General features: G+C 34.6%; 1 long non-coding RNA gene across 1 annotated transcript; it reads right to left on the minus strand.

Annotated features, from left to right (window-relative positions):
* Positions 1–19,042: 19,042 nt before the first annotated feature.
* On the minus strand, positions 19,043–20,555 carry LOC130963682 (uncharacterized). Its single transcript, XR_009079821.1, has 3 exons — positions 20,340–20,555; positions 20,162–20,249; positions 19,043–20,056 (listed from the first exon to the last, which is right to left on the minus strand). It is a non-coding gene; the product is annotated as an uncharacterized LOC130963682 (long non-coding RNA).
* Between the last annotated feature and the right edge of the window lie 26 nt (positions 20,556–20,581).

Raw genomic sequence — 20,581 nt, forward strand, 5'->3', positions numbered from 1 at the left:
TTGTAGAAGGAGTTGTTGCTGCTGTGATAAATAAAATTTTGTTACTGATCTGCTGAGCTTATTAGTGCTGATTGTTGATAAAACTAGTGATAAAAATGTTCCTCTAATTGCTGATTAATATGTTAATTAAATTGCTTATGAAATTATTAATAGGTGAGCTTTTTAATTATTATCTATTGAAGAATGCTAGAGGATAATTTACTTGTGTTGTGTTTATAAAATTGCTTATCAAACTGCTTACCAAGTTGTTTCCTATCATGATTTGTGTTATGTGGTTGTAGAAATTATTAGGATTCTTCTTTTATGTATTTACTTGTTATTGTTTCTTAGGAAGTGATGATGGATCGTTCTGAACAAATTAAGCTATGTGTTGGATATTACTGGATTATGAGAATGTAATTTGACACGTTAATGCTGCTTTTTTTAGTCACTCTATATATGTATATTAGGAATAGAAGGCGGGGACATTCTTCGATTGGTCGAAGAGTGAACACATTGCCACTAAGGCGAGATGCATTAAATAATATCATTGGGGAGGGTGGAGATAGAAATTGCATATGGGAGTTAAGAATGAGTTTGAATGCATTTGCAACTTTATGTGAATTGCTACAAGTTCAAGGTGGATTAGATGAAGATGGTCATGTTGGCATAGGCGAGCAAGTAGCTACTTTCTTAATCATATTAGCTCACCATACCAAAAATCGTAGCGTACAGGTTAGGTTCTATAGGTCTAGTGAAACTATTAGTAGGTATTTTCACAAGGTATTGCGTTCGGTTTTGCGTGTCCAAAGTATCTTATTTGCAAAGGCAGACCCTGTACCGGAAGATTGTGTAGATCCCAGATGAAAATGGTTCATTGCGGTGATGATGTTGACATGGAAGATTTAGCAGCTGCCGAGAGCGAACTACCCAATACCTTTTCAACCTCATTTGCTTCATCAAGTGAGAAAAATCAAGGACGTCACACTGCAACTAAAAAAATCAATGATGCTGCGGTCCTATCAAACTTAGCAGAAACTTTTAAATCTGCGGTTGAGGATCAAGGAAAGCATGTGCAGGTACTAGCCAATGCAATGTCTGGTGTTAATGAGCAAGTGAATCTTGGCCGTACACTGAAGAGTCTTGGTTTCACTACAATAGAGATCGTGCAAATTGCAAAAAAATTTGTGCAGAATCCAGAATTGAAGGCAACCTTTTGGAGCTTAGACGAGGAAAAGGAAGCATTCGCACGAGATATAATGGACAACTTTTAACTATTGTTGATGTACTTGGTTATCTTAATTGTTAATTTATTCGGGTGTATTGCTAAACTTATCAAGATATTTTGCAAAACTTAGTAGGGTCTTCTGGTAAACTTAATAGAAATCGCAGGGTTATGTTATTTTTTTTCTTATGCTGGACAAGTGAAGTATACTAGCTACACTGCAACTCTTTTGTGCATTCTGTTGAATTTTATTGAGTTCTGCATTATGTATGTTAATATTCTGCACTTAAATTATTTATTAGGATTCATTTACTTGTATTGTATAATTTTGCCCCAAAAATTATGCACTTCTGCAGCACTTTCAGCAAATTTTGCTTAGTATGTGATGATTTTCTGCTATTCTACACTTTTTTGGCACAAAATATACTCTTATAAGTAAAAAAAATATATTCTTAGCTAAAAAAATCAGCAAACCAAAATAAATATCAAAGAAACCACTTTTCATTGAATTTTCAATTCATACAAGTTCATTACAAGTGAAGGATTTAACAAACAATTGTGTATTTCCTAAACCTATGCTAATATAACTCTTATGCTATTCTTAAAGCAACCAGTAGCTGTGAGAATAGTTTCCTTGTCCCTGCAGATGTACTCTTTGGGAGACCAAGACAGGTTTAGCAAAAATAGAAATGGTTATCAAGAATTGGAAGCTGAGTTGTAGTCCTGAGGAATATGACTAAGAGATCTTGGTTGATGGAGGATGTATACAGATTTTGTGAAAATCAACATGCTTGATGGATAGATTGCTATGGCTAACCACGACAATGCCTACAACAAACCTGCATATAGAAGTAAATGGGAATTTAGGAAACAGTTATATCATCCGTAAAAACTTAAAAAACAGCAAACTACAATGATGGGAATAATTCAAAGATTTGATAGATATGATTATCACTAAGCAACAACAAGTGTAAATGCCTTTTGATTGATTCAATTGAAAGCTATCTATATTTATACAACATAGAAGATGCTTGCACAAAAGCCAGAAAACCTAATAGAAATCAAAGCATCAGTTTTAGACTTTTAGATGATAAATAGAGAGAAAAAGGTATTATGAACATTTCATCCAATTCTGATTTAACAAGCTAGAAATTAAAAAGATGTTTCCACCAACATTGATTAATTATTTATCTCAACATACATAGGAAATAATTGCGAAAAGAAGAGTAGGCTTACATACACTAATCCTATTAGAAAAATGGAATGCATCATGCAGAGACACAAACAAGATTTTTGAGGTTTTAACCATAACACCTATTTGAGTATTATTATGACTAATTGCATTACAATATCTGCCAATATTAAGAGATAATAAAAAGACAATAATAAAAATAGCAAAAAAATTCAGATTCAATTTAAGAGATAATATCAAATAAGTTTCTTAATCCTAATGCTTTTGGAGAATTCTTTGTTTCCTTTATGCAGTAGTATTTTTTGAAATCAACCCACAAAAAATCACATCAAATGAGGTGGTTTCAATCAATTCTTATGATAATAACAACAATCACATGAAAGCAATCAATTTTATTTTCTCTCTGTTTTCACTAATACCGTGAAATTAAAAACAAACTACTGAAATTCTTAACTAACAAATTGCCCAACTTGGAGTTAGTGTGACTAAAATCAGATAGAAAAACAAAACGGAATGTGAATTCAATTTGACATTGGGTTCTTACCTCCAAGGGTTGTGTGGGAAACCTGATGCTAGTCACAAATGTGGATTAAATCAGAGACAAGTCCAGATAAGGGCTTCCCAACCACTGGAAGATCAGCTGAATCCGGGAGAATTTGGAGTTTCAAAGGGTCCACATTGACTCCATACTTGAACCCGATATCCTAAACCCAGAAACAAATCATCAAACACACGGTAACAAAAGTGGATTTGCGAACACCCACACAACAATCAAGAAGAAGAAGGAGAAAAGGAAAAAAAGAGCAGAAGAAGAATCAGAGAGATTCACCTCGAAAAAGAAGAATCCTTGACGAGGAGGAACCGCACTGAAAAGATCCAAGAAAAGGCGAAGAATGAGGACGCCAACTAGGGAGAAAAGAGATTTCTGGGGATAGAGGGGGGAACCCTCGAACCAACTTTGGAAAAATAGGAATCTGAATAGCTTTTGCCTTTTTCTTTCTTTTAATTATTTAATTTTTAATTTAAATTAACAGGACAAAATGGTCATTTTCAATTAGGTAGTGTCTTGTTCTATGTAAACCAAACATAATATTAGACATTATATTAATAACATGTCTATCATATCCAAACAGCATACATGGACACAAATATTTTATGTCTATGTCTCAATGTCTATGTCTCAATACATACACAAAACAACGCAGCCTTAATAATTGATAGTTAATAATGTGCACACGTTTCCAGTACACGGTCAATAATGGGCTGATGGGCAATTACAAATATATTCATTTTAAAAAATTTTAAATTAAATTATAATCTAATTGGATTAATTTAAATTTGAAAAATAAAAATAATCGTTTGCCAATTGTTAGGAGAGAATGATGGGATAGTGGGGAGAGAATTGAAACAGTTATCCCTCACGTGATAGTGGGAGATAACGTGAGATAATAATTTTAATTTTCTTCCCATTATCTTATCAACCTTTTTGAGTAATAATTAATCAAACATATTCATTTTAATCTCTTCTACTAACCTTTCTATGTACTAATAATTGCATGTCAAAAGTTTAGATTATTGATATTATTAATATTTTTTATTATTTAAATTTTTTTTAAAAAATACATATATTTTGTTTACAGTATAAACGAGATAAACACGTATCGCATACCCCTCTCTTATCTCGTTTATACGGTAAATAAAATACATGTAAAATTATCTCGTTTACAGTGTAAATAAAATAAAAAAGGGATATTTACGGTAAATATTTTTTAAATTATTTATTTTGATAATTATTAAATTTATTTTATTTATTTAAATAAAAAATTCATTAGATTATATTTTTTATCTATTATAATTAAATTATAATGATTGATATCATGAAAATCACACGGAAGACTTTAAAGTTCTTAACCTATGGATACGTATTTGACATTCATAGAAAAAAATTGATTATACTTGCTTTTGTTTATTCTATTAAGATAGGTTTAATTATTTTAGTGATGGATTATTTTATTTTAAAATATATAAATATATAATAATTAATTTAATTATTAATTTTTATTTTTATATTTTTTATGTATATTTTATATTTTAATATATATTTTATTAAAATTGTATGTTATGAATGTGAAGGCTAAATCACTGAAATAGAAAACGAACTGACTTCATCATGTCTGCTACTGTTGTCTTAAATAGGCTTCTTAAATTCCTCCTTAAAAGGTAGGTGTATGTTATAATATCTATATATAAATACTTAATTTATTAAAAAGAAATAAAAATAAATTTTTAATTTAAAAAATATAAAAATAAATTATTTTTAAATATTTAAAACTTATTATAAATAACAAGTTCGGTAATTTTAACACTAAATTTATAGACACCAAATAATTTATCTAAAAAGTAATAGTTTGATAGTAAGTCCCTGCTATCTATTCATTTTCTAAATATTCTCTGAGTCATATCAGTAATATTGTTGTTTCATGCCTCTAAATTATATTGTTTTTCTTTTTGGTTCTTTTTATTTTTTTATTATTTAGTGTCTTGGGTTTAATTAATTTAAAAGTGCTTTATGGTTATATTCATGGATTCTTTGTAAACTCAAATTATTGGTATTGCAAGATTTTGCTAAGACTAAACACTTTTTTTTGTTAGTATGCCATGAATTGATATTATATTTTTATTTTACACTTAAATATCTTTACATCTTTCATATTTGTTATATTTTTACTTTGCACTTAAGTATTTTTCTCATTTTCAATCTTTTTGTTTTTTCGCGTTATTGATGGTGCATCCAAGGTTTCAAGACATATTTCTTGCATTATTCTTACTTCTTTTACTTTAAGGTTGGTACTTCCTTTTCTTTATTTTCTTGGTACATATTCTTCTTTGTTTTGATGTATCTGTGTAAGCTCTATTTTTTTTTCTTTTAAATTTATCCCTTGAAGTTTTGAAAATGCTAATAGAAGAATTAATAAGAAATGTTGATAGAATACGTTGCTAGCCTTTTTACAATTCTCGAAGCCTTGATAACTTTTTGAAATGAAGTTCTGTTGAAATGAAATCCTGAATGACGTGTTTTGTTAACACGACAAAAAAAAAACGCTAATTACGATAGATTTTACTATCAGATTTAGTGTTTAACATTGTCGATTTTACTGGTGGATTTTGCAACGATTGCAACACTAAATTCGTCATCCACAAGACGTTATAGTCGGATTTATATTTTTGACCCTAAATGTGACAATAAAAAATGGCTCGAAAATAAATTTAGTTGGCACACATTTTACTGTCGGATTTAGTGTTAAAATAATCCGACGATAAGGCAATTAAATGAAATATGTCATTTTGGTCATGGACCTAATGTTACCAGCAAATTTTTCTTCTAGTAAATCCGATGGTAAAATAGATCCTAAGTTCGAATTTGCAAAACCTTCTTCCTATTTCTACAACATCATCAACATCACTTATTTTTTCTTTCTCTTTTGCCACCATCCCTACCATTCGCTGTCGTTTTGCCATTTCTAATGAGCTATTGTTGTTGTGCATAGCCTTTGGGGCTCTCCTTGCCCCTAGTGGTGTTGTCGCCTCTAATGACATCGTCACTAGTTATTTTTTGAATTTAGTTGTTCATATTAACCCTCCAATCGTTGAGAATAGCAAAGGTTACTTATTTATAATTGTTGAAGACGATCCAACCTATATGTAATAGACCAACTTCTACTTTTACGTGTTTTGCTAATTTTTCTTTTGTAGGTATACCGACCTATATGTCTCATTACGTAGTTAACATAATGCCTTCTAATATTCCTAAGGGATTGGATTGGTAGATAGTACTATACTAAATGTTGTTTTTGTAATGGATAAGGAGACTTTAGAGAGATTCCGACTTGCACACCCAATCTGTGGGAATTGGGAAGACGAAGAAAACTATGTCTTAGTTGCCCCTTAGCAGCATCAGAGTTTTTGTGGCATGCTTTCTTCTGACCCATATTTCCTTACCCTCCTGTAGTCTTTTCTTGTCCATAAAATAAACAATATTCGTACAGACCATTTTTTCTAATTTACTCTTTTCTGGTTGGTCTATTTGTCCATGTTGCTAATCTCTTTAATGACAAAGCATTATGCTCCTTCAATCCCTCTGATTCTCTTATATCCCGTAGAGAGCAGTTTTGATTCTTCTCCACTTTTCTCCCTTCATTCTCAACCATTATGAGTGGCTCTTTTGTGTAGTGAATTTTGCTGTTTGCGATCGGTTCTTCAACATCTCTTCCTCCATTATCTTCGAGCTACTTTCATCCATTGAAAAACTGGCTAATTCTTTTAGAAGACTAATCGAATTAGGCTTTTTCTCCCTCCTAGACCTCCCTTCTTCATAAGAGAGCGAGTTTGGACAATTGTTCTCCTTTGAATTTTGTTTTCTTCTGCCTGCCTATTTCGATCGGAGCCACTTTTCCCATTTTTACTCTTCCAACTGAAGGTTGTAGCTACGTACTTCACGCCCCAAGTGACTGCAATAATTATAGAATATTCTGATTCTTTCATATTTGAGAGGAACCTTGTAAGACCCATAATTTTTGAAAAAATATTATTATGAGTTAATTTAAATTTATTTATTCATTAAAGACATCATTTTTAGAAATTATTTTATTAAACGTAATTAAATCAAGTTTTGACAATTAAATTAGAAATTTTACTTAATTTTAAAGTTATTGAATAATTTTCTATATTTAAATTATACAGCTTAACAGTTGTAAAAGAATAAGAATTTATACAATTTAGTTAAATAATAGAGATTCTAGAATTTAATATTTTAATTTTTATAAACAGAAAATAAATTATATTATTTCTAATTTTAAATTAGAATACTTGATTAAAAGCTAATTAGCAAATTGATAATTAGGTAGTATTCTTAAAGTAATTTTAAGAGATTAAATTAGATTTCAAATTTATACAATATACTTTAATTTTATTAAAATTTACCAAATCCTAATTTACCCAAAATTTTTAATTTCACTTTTGTCCCAAATTAAACCCTAATTTGTTAAATACCTCCTAAAACCCTAACCCTAACTTTTCCACTCCCTTCAGTCGCCACACCCATTTTTCCCTTTCTTCCAAAATTAAACTAACCAACACAACACATAGCAGCAGCAAAATTCACAGAAAGAATGAAAAGAGAGGCGAGGGTGCGAATCAGAAGAGAGAAGGGTTGAGAGTGCGCCGGCGAGTCACTGTCGCTCGTCGCGCCGCCGTCGTCACTGATGAAGGAGGAACGAGAAGAGTGTGTCGCGGAGCAGGGGGAGCTCGCGTGAGTGAGGCGCGTCGCCACCGCCGTCGCGCCGTGTGCCGCCAGCTTTGTTGCACCTCGTCACCACCATCGCTGTCGGACCTTCGTGTTGCATTGGCGCCGCGAGTTGCTATCGGGCCACCACAAGTAGGACTCGATGCGAAAAGAGAGACAGAACAACACGAGGAGAGAGAGAAGGCGTTGTTGAGTGGTTTCTGCCGCCGCTACTCTCTCCGCCATTGCCGTATATGGAGCTCGCCACCGTTGGAGTCACGAGCTGAGGTGGGGGAGGAGGCCATCTTCCCTGTGTTGTTGCAGTCACCGTGCTGCTACTGCTACGCTTTGTTTTCTTCTTTTCCTTAATTACAGTAAGTTATTTTTGTTTCTGAACCTCCACTGCTACTGTTCTGCTATCCGTTGATTGAGAACTTTAAGGCGTTGATGTTTTAGAATTAAGCCGCTGCAGCTGTGGGTTGTGATGGTTGATGCTCTTTAAAAACTGTTGCTGCTGGGGTGATTGGAATTGCTACTACTAATTCTAACGTTGCTACCATTGCTGTTGTCTTGCCCCAATTCAAGTTCAGTGTCACTGCCCTTGGTCTAGCCTTTCTCCTGACTCTGTTTCACTTTTATACTCTGTACTGCCTTGGTCTCGTTTATCTGTTTGTTATGGTTTTAATTCCATTCTAGTTTCGTTGTTGCCTTGAATTTTCAGAGTTATTTCTGCGTTTAATTCCATCAAATTTGATATTGCTGCGAGTGTAATCAGAGTTGGTGATGCTGCCATCGTCCCAGTTGTGTTGTGAGTTTAAACTAAGCGGGACTGTTGTGTTAAAGTATGTGACTGCGAGTTTTAGAGGAGATGATGCCGAAATTTTATAAAAAATTTGGAAGCTTCGTTTGAAATAATTATTTATAAAGATTTGGTTTTAAACATTATATGTTTTAATATTGATTTATTTAGAAAAGAAAGAATTATGTTTTGGAATAGGATTGTTGATTAATGGAACGGAAAGAAGGATGATGAGGATTGGCTTTGAAATGTGATTTTTGAACGAATTCGGAAATGGGATTTGGATTGACGAATGATGATGATATTGAGAATGGCTTAGATATTGATGAATGATAAATGAATTATTCATATGGCTTATGAATTTGAATTATCTGAGATACGAGATTTCCTGGATAAAGTGTCGTGGCTTGCCACTACGTGTACCAGATTGAAAACTCGATACTCTGTTGAGCCTATGACGTAAAGGTGATCGGACACTATAAATTCCCGGGAATATTACCCCCATTGAGTAATATTGATTATTTGAGAAAAAAGCTATGCAGAGACTCATGGGGATGCGCATCGGGGGATAGTCTAAGGTTTTCAAACTTGTCGGGTTGGCTGGATAACCGACAGATGAGCTCATTAGCCATAGGACATGCATGCATCATATGCATTTGTATGCTTTGCTTGGGTTTGAACTTGTTTTACTTTGCCTAATTGTTAATCTGTTCTTAATTGCTACTTGAACTGTTTGCTGTAACTGCTACCTAAACCTGTGCTTTTCTTGTCTGTCTTGCCTGTGTTTGTCCTGGTGTGCTACATTTGAGAATGAACTTTGGTGCTGAATTGATGATTGTATTGATTGATTGCGTGGTTAGTTTCTGATTGAGATTTTCTTATAAGAAAAGAAAGGTTTTGAATTTCTGAAAGATTAAATATTGTTTCTTTGAAAAGGTTTTGAACGATTAGCTATTGGTTTTAAAAGGATTCATAAGGTAATGATAATCACTGAGCTTGAAAACAGTTTTCTTATTAAATAGCTTCTTATGACAATTTTAAAACTCCGTGGTGAGACCGTGTGGTTAGGTTCTCACTCTCCTACAGCTTTACCTTTTCAGGAATCGGATGAAAGAGCATTGTGAAGAGTTATACCGCGTTTTGGTTTATATGATGATGTATTAATTAGATAATTTTTCTTCCCTCGTCTTTGTTATTATAATTTTGTAAGAGGGATATGAGTTGTATGTTTTATATGTATATTATGTTATAAGCCGTTATGTAAGAAGTCTTGTATATGAACCTATGCCCGTTTCTTTGCTTTTTTAGATAAATTTTATTTTCGGTTTTTAATGATATCAGCGATACCGTGTCGAGTCAAAGGCTCCTATCTTAATATTAAGTATATGAAGTTAGTCGTAATACTTCTTGCTAGCAGTGTGGCGCAGCCGGAAGCGTGACATTCTGGTGGTGAGGGTGTTACAATATGGTATCAAAGCAGTTCATCCTGATTAGAGCCATGGGGATAGACTGACCATGTTTCATTGCATTCTCTGAGTGTCTGTCATGTTGTAGGTCTTTTCCAAGTAACAAGAATTTGAGTTGTATGCACATGACTGCCTATTAATTAACACTGTTAGCTTACCGTTGCATATCTGTTGATGTTAAGTCTGACCAACTTAATATTGATGGCTTATGTGAACGGGAAGTTAATAGGTTATTATAGGCGAATTAAAATTGATAAGAAATAGATAACGCTTATCACGTGGTTTGGGGACGTTAGGAGTGAATTCTCGAGGATATTCTTTTATGTGTCTTGAAAAATTCTATTGATAACTTGTAACATGTTCTTTCATAGTGTGCCTTAAAAATCCTTACTTGAGATTTCTTTTTGAAAAGTAGTTTGATTATTTCTCAACCTTAACTCTTGTTGAAATGCATTCTCGTTTAATCCTAACTGCCTATGTTTACTAAAATTCCTTGGAAGATTTGTTTCTGTCTGTTCAAACTCTTTTTGATTCATGTACTCTTTTATGTGATCTTGAAATTGTTTAATGCATCAAAAGGGTCTTTGAAATCTTTAAGAATAAATTTCAACTCAATCCTCTCTTACTTAATTGTACCTATAATCATTCTTTAAATTTTGATAAAAATGTTTGAATTTAGCATGTCTTTATTCATATGTATTTTTGAAACCATGCATCAAATTCTCCTTTTTAAACAAAATTTGAAATTCTTTTCAATTATACCGTGATTTCATTATATATATACTTCTAATTGACTAAATGCTTGAATACCTTTCGAGATTTCTGAGGAATTACTTTTGATCTTTAGTCCAGTTAAATTCCATCTTTTAAATATCATATATTTTATCTTTACCTCAGAAATAGTTTTGGCGAAAAACAACTTAATTTTCTACCAATCTCGCTTTGTTTTTATGCAAATTCTTAACTAACTATGTAAGGTACCTTTTGATGAGCAGATAATTTATACGCTTTTTGACATTATTTTTAGGTAGTTTTTAGTATGATCTAGTTACTTTTAGGGATGTTTTCATTGGTTTTTATGCTAAAATCACATTTCTAGACTTTACTACGAGTTTATGTGCTTTTCTGTGATTTCAGGTAATTTCTGGCTGAAATTGAGGCACCTGAGCAAAACTCTGATAAGGAGGCTGACAAAGGACTGCTGATGCTGTTGGAATCTGACCTCCCTGCACTCGAAATGGATTTTCTGGAGCTACAGAACTCCAAATGGCGCGCTCTTAACGGCGTTGGAAAGTAGACATCCAGTGCTTTTCAGAAATATATAATAGTCCATACTTTATTCCAGAATTGACGACGCAAACTGGCGCTCAACGCCAGTTCTACGCTGCATTCTGGAGTCAAATGCCAGAAACACGTCACGACCCAGAGTTGAACGCCCAAAACACGTTACAACTTGGCGTTCAACTCCAAGAGAAGCCTCAGCTCGTGAATAGATCAAGCTCAGCCCAAACATACACCAAGTGAGCCCCGGAAGTGGATTTATGCATCAATTATTTACTCATGTAAACCCTAGTAGCTAGTCTAGTATAAATAGGATAGTTTACTATTGTATTAGACATCTTGAGACGTTTAGTTCTCAGATCATGGGGGCTGGCCATTTGGCCATGCCTGAACCTTTCACTTTTGTATTTTCAATGGTGGAGTTTCTACACACCATAGATTAAGGGTGTGGAGCTCTGCTGTACCTCAAGTTTCAATGCAAGTATTACTATTTTCTATTCAATTCGACTTATTCTTATTCTAAGATATTCGTTGCACTTCAACTTGATGAATGTGATGATCCGTGACACTCATCATCATTCTCACCTATGAACGCGTGACTGACAACCACTTCCGTTCTACCTTAGACCGGGCGCATATCTCTTAGATTCCTTAATCAGAATCTTCGTGGTATAAGCTAGAATTGATGGCGGCATTCATGGGAATCCGGAAAGTCTAACCTTGTCTGTGGTATTCCGAGTAGGATTCCGGAATTGAATGACTGTGATGAGCTTCAAACTCGTGATTGCTGGGCGTGATGACAAACGCAAAAGAATCAAGGGATTCTATTCCAACATGATCGAGAACCGACAGATGATTAGCCGTGCTGTGACAGAGCATTTGGACCATTTTCACTGAGAGGATGGGATGTAGCCATTGACAACGGTGATGCCCTACATACAGCTTGCCATAGAAGGGAGTGACAAAGATTGGATGAAAGCAGTAGGAAAGCAGAGATTCAGAAAGAACACAGCATCTCCATACACCTATCTGAAATTCCCACTAATGGATTTACATAAGTATTTCTATCATTTATTATTTAATTAAGTATCTCTTTATATTTTCCGAAAATCACTATCAATTTGAATCCGCCTGACTGAGATTTACAAGGTGACCATAGCTTGCTTCATACCAACAATCTCTGTGGGATCGACCCTTACTCACGTAAGGTATTACTTGGACGACCCAGTACACTTGCTGGTTAGTTGTGCGAAGTTGTGAATTAAATTTTAGACACTATGATATTGAGCACCAAGTTTTTGGAGCCATTATCTGGGAATTAATTCCATACAACAATAAAGAGTACGAATCACAATTTCGTCCACCACCTTTCAAGATTGTCAAGAAAACATTTCATCCTTAGCATAGTCTTGCATAATCTAGTTCGACTTGAATTTGTTTTAACACGGCACAATATTTACGTTTTTGATGGTTCTCTTCAATTTCGTAAAAGCAATTGCCCTGTTCTCCTCTACGGTTTCTGTTGGAGTTCTTTGAAATCAAGATTCTTTCCTATTTGCATTTTGATTCTTTATTCCGGCATATTTTATGACTTTTGACCATTCTTACTTGTTGGTGATTTGAACCATTCCTTCGTATTCTTGTGAACCTTGTGCTCCTCTGATTGGTTTTAGTTTATTTTGATCTAATTTACTACTACCCTTTTCTTGTACCTTTTAGAGTTCCTAAATTAATTTCTTGTTATGATGTGAAATAACTCTTTCCGAAACGTTTTCTCGTGCTTGTACATCATTGCTTAGTTGCAATCTTACACTGCCTTCCGAATTTATGAGAAACATAATTTTGTCACTTATTCTTCTCTTTCTGTGAATTGTATTTCTTTGAACATACTTGTACTTATCTTAGTGTCACACGTGGTCCTTAGAGGTAAAAACTGATGTGTTGGCTCTTTAAGGAATGACTGGTAGAAGGGGAGGTTTAAGTTTTCAGTAGCTCGATTGAAAGCTTGTTCGATTCTTTGAAAACGTGAAATAGTTTTTTAAATGTTTTTCATTCTCTATGAGCAATTCATTTGAAAGTATTCTTAATTCTACTCGAAATTTATGAGCTTTGTCTTTGGTCTTACAGATTCTTTTTCTGTAAACCTCATATTCCTTGACTCGACTTAATTTTGTTTCAAACTACTGCACTACTTTTCCTTTTGTTATTCCTATCGGGTTTTGTTGATTCGAAAATCATTCTTGAGATTGCCAAACTAATTTTCTGTCTGACACTCTTCATTCCTTATGCATTCCTGACTACTTGTAATTTCAACAATCCTTTCAAGTCCTGGCGGATTTTGTCGCTTGTCTTTTTCCAATGTCTTATATTCTTTTGAATAAACTTGAGGATTGCCTTAGAATCACGTATGACTTTTAGGGGTAGCAAACAAAACTTTAAAAATGCTGTTCGTAAACGTGAAAGATGGATTGGTAAGTGTGCAACGTTATTAGGAGTATATCAGTTTGTTCCTCGTAAAAGTTTGCGGATGATAGGATTGTGACGGGTTATGGAGTTGTGAAGTGATTGATGGAGTTGGGGAGTTGAAGTTTTGTAATGGGTAAGAGATCTGTGAGTGAGCGTTATATCCGTTGTGTTATACCAGCCTGCTTTATAGCCCTATTGCCACACTAGCTACTGTTTTGTTTTGTGAATGCCTATCTTGATTTGCACCCTATTTTATTCCTCGAAGCTTTTGTAAGGTTTTGAACATTTATATACGCATACTAAGATTTCATACTTTTCTATAAAGTGTTTAAAAAGTAGAGTGCAAAGACTATGTATTACCCTATATATTACTTTAATTTTCGAGGACGAAAATTTTTATAAGGTGGGTAGGATGTAAGACCCATAATTTTCGAAAAAATATTATTATGAGTTAATTTCAATTTATTTATTCATTAAAGACTTTATTTTTAGAAATTATTTTATTAAAAGTAATTAAATCAAGTCTTGACAATTAAATTAGAAATTTTAATTAATTTTAAAGTTATTGAATAATTTTCTATATTTAAATTATACAGCTTAACAGTTGCAAAAGAATAAGAATTTATACAATTTAGTTAAATAATAGAGATTCTAGAATTTAATATTTTAATTTTTATAAACAGAAAATAAATTATATTATTTCTAATTTTAAATTAGAATACTTGATTAAAAGTTGATTAGTAAATTGATAATTAGGTAGTATTCTTAAAGTAATTTTAAGAGATTAAATTAGATTTCAAATTTATACAATATACTTTAATTCTATTAAAATTTACCAAATCCCAATTTACCCAAAATTCTTAATTTCACTTTTGTCCCAAATTAAACCCTAATTTATTAAATACCTCCTAAAACCCTAACCCTAACTTTTCCACTCCCTTCAGCCACCACACCCATTTTTTCCTTTCTTCCAAAATTAAACTAACCAACACAACACATAGTAGCAGCGAAATCCACAGAAAGAAAGAAAAGAGAGGAGAGGGTGCGAACCAGAAGAGAGAAGGGGAGCGAGTGCGCCGGCGAGTCACTACCACTCGTCGCGCCACCGTCATCGCTGATGAAGGAGGAATGAGAAGAGTGTGTCGCAGAGCAGGGGGAGCTCGCATGAGTGAGGCGCGTCGCTATTGTTGTCGCGCCGTGTGCTGCTAGCCTCGTTGCACCTTGTCACCACCATCGCCATCGAACCTCCGTGTCGCACCGGCGCCGCGAGTTGCTATCGAGCCACCACAGGTAGGACTCGATGCGAAAAGAGAGATAGAACAACACGAGGAGAGAGAGAAGGCGTTGTGGGGTGCTTTCTGCCGCTGCTACTCTCTCCGCCATCGCCGTCTGTGGAGCTCGCTGCTGCCGGAGTCATAAGCTGAGGTGGGTGAGGATGCCATCTTCCCTGTGTTGTTGCAGTCACTGTACTGCTACTACTACGCTTTGTTTTCTTGTTTTCCTTAATTACGGTAAGTTATTTATGTTTTTGAACCTCCACTACTACTGTTCTGCTATCTATTGATTGAAAACTTTAAGGCGTTGATGTTTTAGAATTAAGCCGCTGCAGCTGTGGGCTGTGATGGTTGATGCTCTTTAAAAATCGTTGCTGCTGGGGTGAGTGGAATTGCTACTGCTAATTCAACGTTGCTATCGTTGTTGTTGACTTGCCCCAATTCAAGTTCAGTGTCACTGCCCTTGGTCTAGCCTTTCTCTTGACTCTGTTTCACTTTTAAACTCTGAAATGCCTTGGTCTCGTTTATCTGTTTGTTATGATTTTAATTCCATTTTAGTTTCGGTGTTGCCTTGAATTTTCAGAGTTGTTTCTGCATTTGATTCCATCAAATTCGATGTTGCTACGAGTGTAATCGGAGTTGGTGATGCTGCCATCATCTCGGTTGTGTTGGAATCGCCACTACTGTTGTGACTTTAAACTAAGCGAGACTGTTGTGTTAAATTATGCGACTGCAACATCGAGGTAGGGGCGTTTTTCTTAAACTATTTTAATTTTCCAGAGTTGTTATAAATCGATATTAACGCGTAAAATACATTTTGTGATTTCATGAGTCTTATGAATTGAATTGAGTTGTTTTGGTTGAATGAGATTATTAGTTCAATTGATTGATTGATCGATTGAGAAAGTTGAATATTCTGATTAGTTGATGTTGTTATAGTGGTTTTCCTTGAATTATTGGAAGAAATTTAATCTTGGCATTTAATTTAATTTTGGAAACGATCTGATTTTAAAAAAGAGTTAATATTGAAATTTGATTTGATATTGAACTCGATTTAATATCGGAATTTGATTTTAAAACAAATTTGGAAAGGACTTAATACTTGAAAATAGTTTGTTTACTGAGAATGATTTGCTATTCTGGAAATGATTTAAAAAGGGTTTGAGGAACGGTTTGGTTCAAAACTGTTTGAGATGACTGAGAATTCTTAATTATTGATTGCTGCTGTTGGTTGAAGTTGGTTTAAATTGCGATTTATAGGATTGGTTGATTGAATTCTATATTTTGTAATTTCCTTGGATTGAGTGTTGTTGTGATAATGGTTATTGGAAGTGATGTGACTGATTAACAGGCGTTTGGTTTGGTTTGGTTGGGACCCGAAATTCGGGTAGCAAAGTTTGAGTTTTAGAGGAGATGCTGCCGAAATTTTATAAAAAATTGGAAGATTCGTTTAAAATAATTATTTAAAAAGATTTGGATTTAAACATTATATGTTTTAATATTAATTTATTTAGAAAAGAAAGAATTATATTTTGGAATAGGATTGTTGATTAATGGAACGAAAAGAAGGATGATGAGGATTGACTTTGAAATGTGATTTTTGAATGAATTTGGAAATGAGATATGGATTGACGAATGATGATGATATTGAGAATGGCTTAGATATTGATGAATGATGAATGAATTATTCATATGACTTATGAATTTGAATTATCTGAGATACGAGATTTCCTGGATAAAGTGTCTTGGCTTGCCACCACGTGTACCAAATTGAAAACTCGATACTCTGTTGAGCCTACGACGTAAGGGTGACCAGGTACTATAAATTCCCGGGAATGTTACCCCCATTGATTATTTGAGAAAAAAGCTATCCATAGACTCATGGGGATGCGCATCGGGGGACAGTTTAAAGTTTTCGGACTTGTCGGGTTCGCTGGATAACCAATAGATGAGCTCATTAGCCATAGGACAGGCATGCATCATATGCATTTGTATGCTTTGCTTGGGTTTGAACTTGTTTTAGTTAGCCTAATTGTTAAACTGTTCTTAACTACTACCTGAATTATTTGCTGTAACTGCTACCTAAACCTGTACTTTCCTTGTCTGTCTTGCTTATGTTTGTCCTGGTGTGCTACATTTGAGAATGAACTTTGGTGCTGAATTGATGATTGTGTTGATTGATTGCGTGGTTGGTTTCTATTGAGATTTTCTTATAAGAAAAGAAAGGTTTTGGATTTCTGAAAGATTAAATCTTGTTTCTTTGAAAAGGTTTTGAACGATTAGCTATTGGTTTTAAAAGGATTCATAAGGTAATGATAATCACTGAGCATGAAAACAATTTTCTTATTAAATATCTTCTTATGACAATTTTGAAACTCCGTGGTGAGACTGTGTGGTTAGGTTCTCACCCCCTTACAACTTTACCTTTTCAAGAATCGGAGGAAAGAGCATTGTGAAGAGTTATACTGCGTTTTAGTTTATATGATGTTATATTAATTAGATAATTTTTCTTCCCTCGTCTTTGTTATTATAATTTGGTAAGAGGGATAGGAGTTGTATGTTTTATATGTATATTATGTTATAAGCTGTTATGTAAGAAGTCTTGTATATGAACCTATGCCTGTTTCTTTGTTTTTTTAGATAAAGTATTTATTTTCGGTTTTTAATGAGGTCAGCGATACGGTGTCGAGTCAAAGGCTCCTATCTTAATATTAAGTATATGAAGTTATTCGTAATACTTCTTGCTAACAGAGTGGCGTAGCCGGAAGCGTGACATTCTGGTAGTGAGGGTGTTACAATATGGTATCAGAGCAGTTCATCCTGATTAGAGTCATGGGGATGGATTGACCATGCTTAACTGCATTCTCTTAGTGTTTGTCATGCTGTAGGTCTTTTCCAAGTAACAAGAATTTGAGTTGTATGCACATGACTGCCTATTAATTAACACTATTAGCTTACCATTGCATATATGTTGATGTTAAGTCTGGCCAACTTAATATTGATGGCTTATGTGAACAGGAAGTTAATAGGTTATTATAGGCGAATTAGAATTGATAAGAAATAGGTAACGCTTATAGCATGGTTTGGGGACGTTAGGAGTGAATTCTCGAGGATATTCTTTTATGTGTCTTGAAAAATTCTATTGATAACTTGTAACATGTTCTTTCATAATGTGCCTTAAAAATCCTTACTTGAGATTACTTTTTAAAAACTAGTTTGATTATTTCTCAACCTTAACTCTTGTTGAAATGCATTCTCGTTTAATCCTAACTGCCTATGTTTACTTAAATTCCTTGGAAGATTTGTTTCTGTCTGTTCAAACTCTTTTTGATTCATGTACTCTTTTATGTGATCTTGAAATTGTTTAATGCATCAAAAGAGCCTTTGAAATCTTTAAGAAGAAATTTCAACTCAATCCTCTCTTACTTAATTGTACTTATAATCATTCTTTAAATTTTGACAAAAATGTTTTGAATTTGGCATGTCTTTATTCATATGTATTTTTAAAACCATGCCTCAAATAACAAGAGTTTATCCTATTAAGTCATCTCCAACAATGGAAGAAGGTACAATGTTATCTTCACACCAGAGAAAGTCAAATAAGACTAGTTAATCTCAATCCAAAAGTCCTAATCAACTTACTAATTGAATTAGCAATAGATTAGAGTGGATAGAAATAATATTAACTAACAACCCTAGATCACCAACATGAGTTGGGTATTAATGACTCAAGATTGCCTAATTTCTCTTTCCAAGTCAGGAATGTTCAAAAAGCTATTCTAACATCCTACCAAGCATTTTGTCAAACACTTGGAAGATATGAAAGGAGAACATCATAAATTACAAGAATACTAAAATCTACAACTACTAATTGCAAGGAAATAACAACAATAGCTCAATTAAACATCAACAACATGAAAACATAAAATTGCATTAAATGAAAATCCAAATCCAACAAGAGTTCATCAACATAAAAAGAGGCATAAAAAGAGAAATTAACACTACAAACTAAGAGAATGAAGGTGTAGGAACAAGAAATTATAAAGAGATCAAGATGAAAACAAGAATTAAACCTTAGATCTAAGATGCAATTAACCTAAAAACCCTAATTCTAGAGAGAAAGGAGAGCTTCTCTCTCTAGAAAACTAACCTACATGATGCTAACCTAAAAGTAATTGCTACCCCTTTGTCCAATCTTGAATTCTACATCAAATAGCCTCAGGAATGAGTTGAATTTGGGCCTGGGAAGCTAAGAAATCGCCCTCAGCGAATTCACTTTAATGAGGTCACATGATTAGTGTCACGCGTGCGCGTGGGTGATGCGTGCGCATAACTGGCCAAAATTCCTCCTCACACGTACACGTGGGTGATGCGTGCGCGTGGCTTGGAAATCTCTTCTAACGTGTACGCGTGGGTGACACGTGTGCGTGGCATTCAATTCTCCAAATGCTCATTTCTTCATGAATTCTCCACTTTGCATGCTTTTCTCCTCACTTCTTCCATCCAATACTTGCATTTGAATCTGAAATCGCTCGACAAATATATCAAGACATCGAATGGAATTAAAGTGAATTAAATTTAGCTATTTTAAGGCCTAAAAAGCATGTTTTCACACTTAAGCACAAATTAGGAGAGATTCACAAAACCATGCAATTTCATTGAATAAATGTGAGATAAGTTGATAAAATTCCCCAGATTAAGCACAAGATAAACCACAAAATTGGGGTTTATCATGCCCACTGTAGGTACCATGTCATATACTGGAGGGACGGACGCAGGTCTATATGATGATATATCGGCAAACGATGGTCGGCCCGAGCATCCCACATCTCATGCCAGCCACCAAGCAGCTGCGGGAACCACTTGCCACGACCAAATCTCACATCCAACCTGTGCATGTTGTCAATGTTCAGTGGCCTAGTCGGAATGTGCTGCAGGCCACCAAATTGACGTACTACCCGGTCCACCTGATGCCACTCGACGATAGAGAAGCAAAATAGTGGACATACAACCGCCGCAGAGGCATCCGCCTCTGCTATCGCCTGTGGAACAAGCCCAACCAGCTGTGGGTCAGCATATGGGGTCCACTCAATCTGTTCACAGAACACAGACGCACGACGAAATTCAGATAATCATACGCAACAGGTACAAAAGTAAACTAAACATTAATTTCTTAAAACTAAACATTAATCACTTACATTTAGCATCCCAATCCCATTCAGCGTACGCCTGTACTGCCTTAGCCTGCTCTTGCCTGTGGCATTGTCCGGTCAATACTGAACCCACCTACACAACCAACAACAATAATATTTTATCCTTTATTATTATAAGCAACTTAATAATGATATGAATAAATTTGGTAAGTGTTTATAATACCTCTCGACCAGGGAAAAGCGACGAGCATGAAAGCCATCGGGCCGTACTAACAGACGGAGGTAGGCCCAAGAAAGCATCAAGCTGACGCATCCTCCCAAGTTGCGCTGACCATGCTCCGTGGCCCGGCACATTTGGTGGTACAGCCATGCCACCACAGCCGAATCCCACAACAACTAGCCAGATGTATCAAGATCCTCCAGCAGGGGAAGCCACCTGATATGCACCCGAGAGTCAGATGCATC

Source organism: Arachis stenosperma, chromosome 2, assembly GCF_014773155.1.
Source record: "Arachis stenosperma cultivar V10309 chromosome 2, arast.V10309.gnm1.PFL2, whole genome shotgun sequence".
In the NCBI taxonomy this organism is placed as follows: domain Eukaryota; kingdom Viridiplantae; phylum Streptophyta; class Magnoliopsida; order Fabales; family Fabaceae; genus Arachis; species Arachis stenosperma.